Source organism: Protopterus annectens, chromosome 11.part0 (genome assembly GCF_019279795.1).
Source record: "Protopterus annectens isolate FY-2018-M chromosome 11.part0, PAN1.0, whole genome shotgun sequence".
NCBI classification, from domain to species: Eukaryota; Metazoa; Chordata; order Ceratodontiformes; family Protopteridae; genus Protopterus; species Protopterus annectens.
Window position 1 is genome coordinate 474,161,860 of NC_056745.1, and position 9,185 is coordinate 474,171,044.

A 9,185-nucleotide genomic window follows, 5' to 3' on the forward strand; every position below is an offset into this window, starting at 1 on the left:
CACAGAGGACATTAGCAAAACCTCAGCTCTCTGAAAATGGACATCAGCAAACCCTAGGTTCTGTGACAAATAGCATGGTTGCAGAGAAGCCAACATCTTCAGTATTCATACAAAAGTAGTCTCCAGAACTGTGCAAATGATTCCAAAAAGAATCTTAATACCTGCACAATATTTTAGCATTTTCATGATGTTTTCTTATCAGTAATGATAATTACATGTGAATGACAGGGCATAATGTGAATAACTTCACATTAAAAGTGCATTTGTGCACTTGACAAACATTACATTCTATAACCAAACTCAAGGTTTGACCCCATGTTCAACTAGCTCAGATTAAAGTTCAAACATCTAGCGTCTCAAAGTTGTTTTCTTCATTGTCTTTAGTAAAGCCATCTCCAAATCCTACTGCCTCCACTAAGTTAGGTTTCTTTTTGCACATGGGACACAGATGGTTTTGGACAGATGATGACCTCATCACACAATAAGATTCCATCTTTCGCTTGATTTAATAGGAAATGCACCATGAAGCTGTCCTTCTCAATGTAACACCCCATGGGTGACAGCATGTGTGACCTCTACACACCCAGACGACAACAGTGGAATCTGTAAAACAAACATATCAGCATTATTTCCATATCAACATGACTGGACTTAAGTGAAGGCAAAATATAACCCATACTTTTTTCTTCATTTTGTCTTATTACTACACATTATTTATCATAGCAGTTGAACTCCTTTAAATAGTCTGCCTTCTATAAGAATGTTCTCTTTATTCATGTTACCAGATGTTTTAAGACCTATCTAGTATTATCCCATACCAGCTGTAACAATGGCAATTTTACCACTAAGTAGATCATGGTGTTAGCAGAATAACTCTGAAAAGACTACACTTGGTCTTCCTCCATGAGATGCACATAATAACAACTTGATGGCAAGTCTTCACAACGCTATATATCTGAATTCCTGTTCTCTGTTGGGAATGCAATGCATAGGAAAAAGCAGAAAAGTAAAGCCCAGACATTGTGATGTCTGGTGCCTATCTTCTCTACCAAGTTCAATTTCAATCCCAGATTACCAAACATTCTGTCAGAATAGAGGTGTTACTAGGTGACAAAGTAGCTCCTCAAAAGTTATTCTAGTACAAAATGTAAAAAGTACAGTGAAGAAAACATGCTTTAGTGTGTGCTATAGAGAAGGCTTTTCTTACCAGGGTAGAAACTTGGTGGTCAAAGTTCAGATTGCTATCAACCTGTGTTCCCAAGTCTCAAACCACTGGGTTGGAACTCAGGGGGGTGCTGTCAATATTGTAATTTGTAGGGAATTTCATTTTGCCAATGGGAATAATACTGCATTTTTTCCAGTTAGTTTTAGACTATGTCTTTGGCAACAATCATTTGTTTGTGTTAGCCCTTCTTGTAATATGTTGACATCATTGGGGGACTCAGTAACTGCTCTCAGTTTGCAATCATCAGCGAACTTGGTGAACCAAAGGTTGTCTACTTTGGCCTGGACTTCAGAGAAATAGATGTATCATGTCTTTCCTTTTTATTGTTCTTTGAGGATTCCACCTTAGACTCCACTGAAAATCAGCCAGACTATCCTACTCAACAAAATGAAATAAGCAAATGAATGAATGAACTGGTGAGGCATTGAAACCCATTCAGACAGGAACCAATCTATCAAAGAATGTACACACACACACACACACACACACACACACACACACACACACACACACACACACACACACACACACACACACACACACACACACACATTACACTCACACCTACAGGCAATGTGGAAAACATCAATTCACCTACTATACATGTATGAGGGAGGAAACCTAGGCACCTGGAAAAAAGCCACGCAGCCAGAGGTCAGACATGTAAAACTCTACACCACAGCCAAGACTCAAACCAGAGAAATGTTTTACTGTGATGCAACAATCTCAGTCTGTGACCCAATACTCATTTTATTTGCCCATCACCGTTTTAACCAGCTGTACAATTTATTGCAACTTAATCATAGGTTCATAGGTGTGTACTAGGCTAATGGCCCTGGAGCCCTTACAAGACTAGCCAATAGAAGTGTCCTGGCATCATGCCGCCCAACGTTAGTTCCCAGTGCCTCTATCAAGTAGAGTCACTGGAGTGATCCCTGGGGTGAACTTTCTATTACCCATCCACTCATCAAGATTTCTCTTGAAGTGGGTCAGCGAGATGCTCTGCTTGACATGTATAGGAAGTCTATTCCAGAGCATGGGCAGTCTCTGGGTGAGAAACCTGTCCCTCCAGCATGTTTTGTTGATTTTGGTAATGAGGTTGAGGTCTCCGGAGCGTGTGGTGTGGAGGGATTGGGATTTTTTTAGATGTAGCATTTCTAACAGAGCTGGGTCAGACATGGCTTTGTAAGTCAAGCAGAGATCACCTCTAAGTAGGCGATATGAGACAGAGAATAGCTGAAGTCTTTTGAGTCTGTCCGTGTAGGACATGCTTAATGCCTATGATCCTCTTCATGAGGTACTTCTGTGGCCTCTCCAGTTGTTGCAGGTGTCTAGTGAGGTGCATGTCAAATGGGGCATTATACTTGATGATTGGTCTAATGAGGGAAGAGTAGAGAGAGAGATGATGACCTCTTTCTTCCTGGTTGCAAAACCCTTGGTAATGATATGTGCCACATAGAAGGACTTTCTGATGACAGTGGCAATGTGGTGGTCAAAGAAGACATTGCTGTCAACCTGCATCCCCAGATCTCTTATATCGCCTTCAGTGTTCAGTGGGCTCCCATTGATGTGGTAATTAGTGGGAACTGAGTTTTTACCAAACGGGATGACAAAGCATTTTTTGGCGTTAAGTTTAAGGCCATGGTTTTGACACCAGTCATTGCTCTCAGTGAGGCCATTCTGTAGGATGTCTGCATCACTTGGGGAGTTAATAATGGCTCCTAGCTAGCAGTCTTCTATGAACTTGGTCATCCAGAGTACCTTTATGTTGGCCTGGACTTCTGAGAAGTAGATGCCAAACAGGAGAGGACCCAGGACTGATTCCTGTGGGACTCTACTCATGACTGGTGGGAAGTCTTACTTGGAGTCCGCTACTTTCACCAGGGTGCTTAGGAATGTGCAGTGAGAGTCTAGAGACATGGTTGAGGACTTATAGCAGGCTATGACCTAGATCGCCATCTTACCCAATGTTAGCTGTACCTGAAGTATCTCAGATGCATTATGCTGGGCTACTAGTCTGGAGGTGTGCATATCCTTTATGAATATGGAGACCCCACCACCTTTGGGGCTTCGGTCCATGTTTTGGGGCCGAAACATGTGGAATGAGTTATAGTCTGGTAGCACAGCGGTGCTTTCTGCCACTTTAAACCAGGTCTCCGTTACAGCACAGATGTCGATGTTCTCCATTTTAAGGAGTGTTTTGAGCGAGTGCATACTAAGATTTGGACTTCTAGTGTTGAGCAGCATGACCATCAGATTGCATTTATTTCTAGCTGTTACGGTGGTAATTTGGTCTTTGGAACACCACCTATAAAAGGCACTGTAGGGGTGGCAAAAGCCTTAGCCAGTACCCAGAAACCCAGGGATGACAGATGCAGGCTATCTCTGGCAAAGCATCCAGGTCTGTAAACCATGTCATCCCAAGCAGACAGATACTGGATCCCCTTAAAATGACACCAGAAACTTAGCCAATTGTTGAAGTCAACAATATTTTGTTTGTACTGCACAGTCTCATTCTGGGTGATGGTAGGCTATTGCTCAGGGCTAGTGTCATACCTGCCGGGGCCACATAATCCAAAAGTTCCACCATTTCTCTTTTCATGCAGTCCAGGGAGGTGTGTCTCAGGTCATTCACACCCACATGGACAATGACAGAGTAATACTTGTACTTGATGTGGAGTGACCTGAGTGCTTGTGCTATGTGTCGGATTCTAGCACATGATAGACAGCTGACTGTTACCTTCTCCTTATTCAACCTAATGAGTGGGACATCTGTGTGCCTCACTATTGAGTCACCTATGATTAGTGTATTGGGCAAGGTGTTTAGCCTTAGGGGCTTAGGTTGAGGGGCACACTGTGGAGGTGAGCTATGTGTCCTGTGATTTGTGCTGTGTTGTGGTGGTTGAGTGAGTTTCTGTCTTGGAGGTCTCAACTGTTTGGGTAAATTTCTATTGAGAGCCTCTGCGAAGGTGGGTGCGTGGTTTGTGTTTTTATGTGAGAACTGTGATAGTGGGTGTTCTGGAGGGCTATGTGTTCCATGTGGTGTGAATCAGGTTTTGATCTTCTCCTCTTGACCAGCTAGTCCGGTCTTGGCTAGAGAGTGCACAGCGTACAATTTGGTGATATAAGTGCATCTCTCACAAGTCTGAGTGTTGGGTGGTAAGAGGAGAGGGTTGTCTGTGTACATGAGGCAGTTGCTGCACTGCCTCAGAATTCCCAAGTGCACCAGGTTAATAGCAGAAAGCACAGGGAACTGCCCTTTATTCATGCCAGGAGGGGTGGTCATAACTACTAAGTACTGGAGCTATTTCCGTGAAGAACAACTAGTGCTGATGGCACTTAGGTGTGCTACAATAATTGATACAAAAACCTGTTGAAGTGCAAGAGAGAAAGAACTAGCAAGATCTAAGGGAAAAACTGAAGAGCAAACTTTCTGGCACCAGTAATAGTTTGCCTCAGCTTGGCACCGCAGTGCAGAGTTAAACAAGTGCAAACCCAAGAAACGTGGGCTTTTAAACCAAAAAGTTGAAAGGGATGCAAAACTGCCCAAATGGCCAATAAACTACAATTTCTGGGCCAGAACCTACTCTTCTTATGGTAGATAGGCTACCTAGTGCTTGCCACTTCCACTGATAAGCTAGAAGGCTTCCCTCCAACACAGAAAGGCTTGGGGGGCTCAGAAGCTTACAAACAGTCCTGGATACAGCAAATATGTATCTGGGCTAGACTAGTTACAGGAAAGGCAGGAAACAAGCTTAGAACTTTTTTTTTTTTTACAGAAAAGCAGCTAAAACAGCAGTCAAAACAATTCAAATGTAGTGCAAGGTAGCACACTTAAGTGTGTAGCAATATTAAAGCAAATACAGTTTAAATAAATGCAATTAAATGAAAAAAATACAAAAAACAAGTGCAGAAGGCAGTAAATTAGGAAAAAATCAAGATGGGGGCACTTAGAGTATCAGAAAACAATGCCAGGAAATATATAAATAATTAAATCAAACAAGAATTAAGACAGTGCAGAACTATGAACATTTAAAAAGTGCCAAAAATATACTTATTAACTATATATTTCCAGATTGTTTGAGAAGCACACTCAGTCAGAACACAAGTAGATTCTAGCAAAGTCTTTTTTTCTGTAAAGTGGAAAATGAGATAGGAGGAACAGAAGATAATTCAAGGTTAAGATACTAAATGGGTTGGCCTTCCCAAATGTTCTCTCTGTATTATGTAGAATGAGCTAATGACACTAGACTGGGAGGAGTGTCTCAGATCAAATTTACAGTAACTGCAACTGCAAAGCCATCAGCCAGTCAACAATTACTCTCACTAACGTTGAAGAAGAAAGGCTTCTGTTAAGCCAAGATGGCCTGGAACATGTGCTCAGAACAAACAAACACTGCAAACAACCAGGCCACAGAGACAGCAAACCTGAACTGGGCTGTGCTACAGCTACTAGCTACACTATTTTAGGCAGAAAACACTACAGAAATGTTTATCCCAGCAGAAAAACAGCAGTGAGACACTAAATGAAAGTTTTAAACATATAAAGGAGCAAGGAGACTCTAGAGAATGCTTTTAACTGCAAACAAATCAGTTATATGATAACCTCCTTGACAGGAAATCAGAACAAACAAACAGATGCTTAACAAATGGAGAAAATTTCAAGTTAATACCTTTCACACAATTAAACTAGCTAAAAAAGCTTTACAACCGTGTGACAGTAAAAAAGTTATTTATCAGGCCCTGTAAGGCAGACAATTTTAGTACAACTGTGCAGATTAGTTTATAGCAATAAAATACAGTAAAAAGTATGCAGCAGACAATAAACAGTGTTATAAATGGCTAGAGTAAGCAATAACTAGTAAAATAAGCAAAAAAAACAGGATACTTATTGTTATATATCACAGATCAGAGTTGTGGTCAGTGCCCATCCTCCGTTCAGCTCAGTGTGTGCAGACAGGAATCCTCTCAAAGTTAAGGCTTAAAAACTACGATGTACAACCATGAAATAACTTAAAAAAGCTCAAAAGAACCTATGAGTGCTTACTCCAAACCCTAGACCAGCCAACCTCTACCAGCCAGCAGCCAAATAACAACAATTACTCTAACTAAAGATGGAAAATTAAGGCTTTTGCTAAGCCAATATGGCCTGGAACATGTGCTCAGAAAAAAAAAAAAAAAAACTGCAAACAAACAACCGGGCCACAGAGACAGCAAACCTGAACTGGGCTGTGCTACAGCTTCTAGCTACACTATTTTAGGCAGAAAACGTCAAAATAAATGTTTATCACAGCAGAAAAACAGCAGTGAGACACTAAATGAAAGTTTTTAAACAGATAAAGGAGCAAGGAGACTCTAAAGAATGCTTTAAACCACAAACAAATCAGATTTATGATACACTCCTTGGCATAAAATCAGAACAAACAAACAGATGCTTAACAAACTGAGAACATTTCCAGTTAATACCTTTCACACAGTGAAATTAGCAAAAAAGCTTTACAAATAGTGTGACAGTAAAAACCTTATTTATTGGGCCCTGTAAGGCAAACTATTTTAGTACAAACATGCAGATTAGTTTATAACAATACAATACAGTAAGAAGTATGCAGCAGACAATAAACAGTGCTATAAATGGCTAGAATAAGCAATAACTAGTAAAAACAAGCAAAAAAAAAAAACCAGGATACTTATTGTTATATATCACAGATCAGAGTTGTGGTCAGTGCCCCTCCTCCGCTCAGCTCAATTGTTACATTACATATGTTCATCCTAACTGCATAGCCCATTGCAGGTCTGTAAAGGTCCCAGTAAATATCAGATAAGAATCCCTCATAATAAATAATATCCTTAAAAGAAAATGAATAAAGGAAACAGCTGATGGTAAATAGCACAAACACATTTTTGATATATATTATAAAACTTGGCTACGGAAAAAAAAAGTTTAATGATTAAGCACTTTTGTCTTAAAATAATACAAACTTCTTCAGAATGATTACTTCCCAAAAGTCATCACTTAACTACAATAATTCAAAAAAATATGTTTGAAAAGAATCACCTAATGCAATTTGTCTTTCACTTAAGAACACTTAACATAAACATGCTCATTTAAAACCAGAAAACAGTATTGAAAAAGAAAGACTATTAGAGTCAAGTTTTCTATTGAATGTAGGTTGTTTCCCAATCCAAGTGTTTTGTTTTTTCTCTTATATTATAATAAATGTTTCTCCTTTCCATCACCTAAAAACTAAGGATGGTAAGCATCTTTCTTCTAGACAGGGGAAAGAATTAATAGCGAGGTACAGTATCAAACAGACATCATGTCTTGTCAGTCAAATTAACATGCAGAAATACTTCATATCCTGTCAAATTAACACAAAGAAGCACTTCATATCCTGGGAAGGAAGACAGGATCTGAGAATGGACACAAGGGAAATGATGCTGCAGTCAGTAGCTGTAGGAAAGTAATAGTAATTTTCCTTCTCCCCAACAAATTAGGGTACAATCATGCTCCTAAAGGTAACTACATTGTTTGTATAGGGGTAAGGTTTTAACAAGGCCTCAGTAAATGGAATGCTTCGAATATATAAAAAGAAATTAAATGTATTCCTCTTTCATATCACCAAAATACAGGTTTCTTTCTGTAAATGTTTTCCCAAGTGATACATTTAGAGTTACTTCTGCATTATCAGAATGAGTGCTTAAATCCAGGTCTTCATCCACTGAATACTTGACAACAAAAGCCTTGTGGCTATTTAGTTGACGGCCCCCATGGTCTGGGTACAGCAGTGCAGTAATTGATTGAAGGTAGTACTCTCAAAGTGGTGTAATGAATGCTTCATCAAATCCAAGCTCATTCAATTGGATCTGCATGGAGGTAGGTAAGTAGGTAGGTGAGGAAAATCACTGCAAATCCCGCAACGTCTATCAGAGACATGATAGTTGCTATATCTTATCAAGATTCTAGCAGCAGCAAGGTTCATGTTTAGTGAATATTCCTTTTTTGTACTATAGGTCTATATTAGAAATCTACAATAAAAGAACGGTGCACTTCTTTTAAAAACATAAACTGAAGTAAGACCTTTGTAGAATGAAAAGTACAACTACCGCTTTTCAGCCTGACAACACAAATATGGGAATGAGGCACAGATGTCAGTTGAGCTTGTCTGCAGAGGAAAAGAATTCAGCTTTGCACAAGACACAAAAATATTTTTTTAATATTTCAGACATGTAACTCAAACTGTGGCAATGTACCCAGCAAAAGATGCGTCTGTTGAAGCAAGTCCTTTGGATGGCAAAAATAAATCTACACACTAACCAGCACAGGTAAACACATGCAATAAAAGTATGGGGAAAAAACAGAGGACATAATACAGGTGCATGGAATTTCTTTGAAGTCTCACACATCAGAGTACATTTATAGCAGTCTTGAACAATGTGTGTGTGTGTGTGTGTAGTATATGTATATATATCAACAGACACACACGTGTGTGTGTGTGTGTGTGTGTGTGTGTGTGTGTGCATACAGATAAACCTGTATAAAAACAGATAGCGTTATATGGTTACTGTGCACACTGTCAAATGTACAGGTTGTCCCAGCTATTTCTGCTGAAGTTGTCAAACTCACTTGTACTGAAGTGCAGTGCTGAATGAAAGGAACATTGTCAAATGAGGAAGATATGTCCATGTGTTCGTGTTAAGTGGGAGTAGACAGTAATACTGAAAGCTTTGGCTTTGGGAGCAAGGAGGAGTGTGAATGTTCGTAGGTTAGGGTTAGAGTAGGGGCTCAGGGAGGAGGTACATTTTGCGTTGTGCGTGTACGTGTGTGTGTCTGTGTGTGTGTGTGCGTGCGCACGTGTGTGTGTGTGTGTGAGTGTTTGTGTGTGTGTGTGTGTGTGTGTGTGTGTGTGTGTGTGTGTGTGCAGTGTATGTATATATATATCGACACAAACATACATGTATA

The 9,185-nt window shown here is 39.9% G+C and overlaps 1 pseudogene; it reads right to left on the bottom strand.

Annotated features, from left to right (window-relative positions):
* Positions 1-271: 271 nt before the first annotated feature.
* Positions 272-8,095, bottom strand: LOC122814956 (annotated as a pseudogene).
* Positions 8,096-9,185: the final 1,090 nt, after the last annotated feature.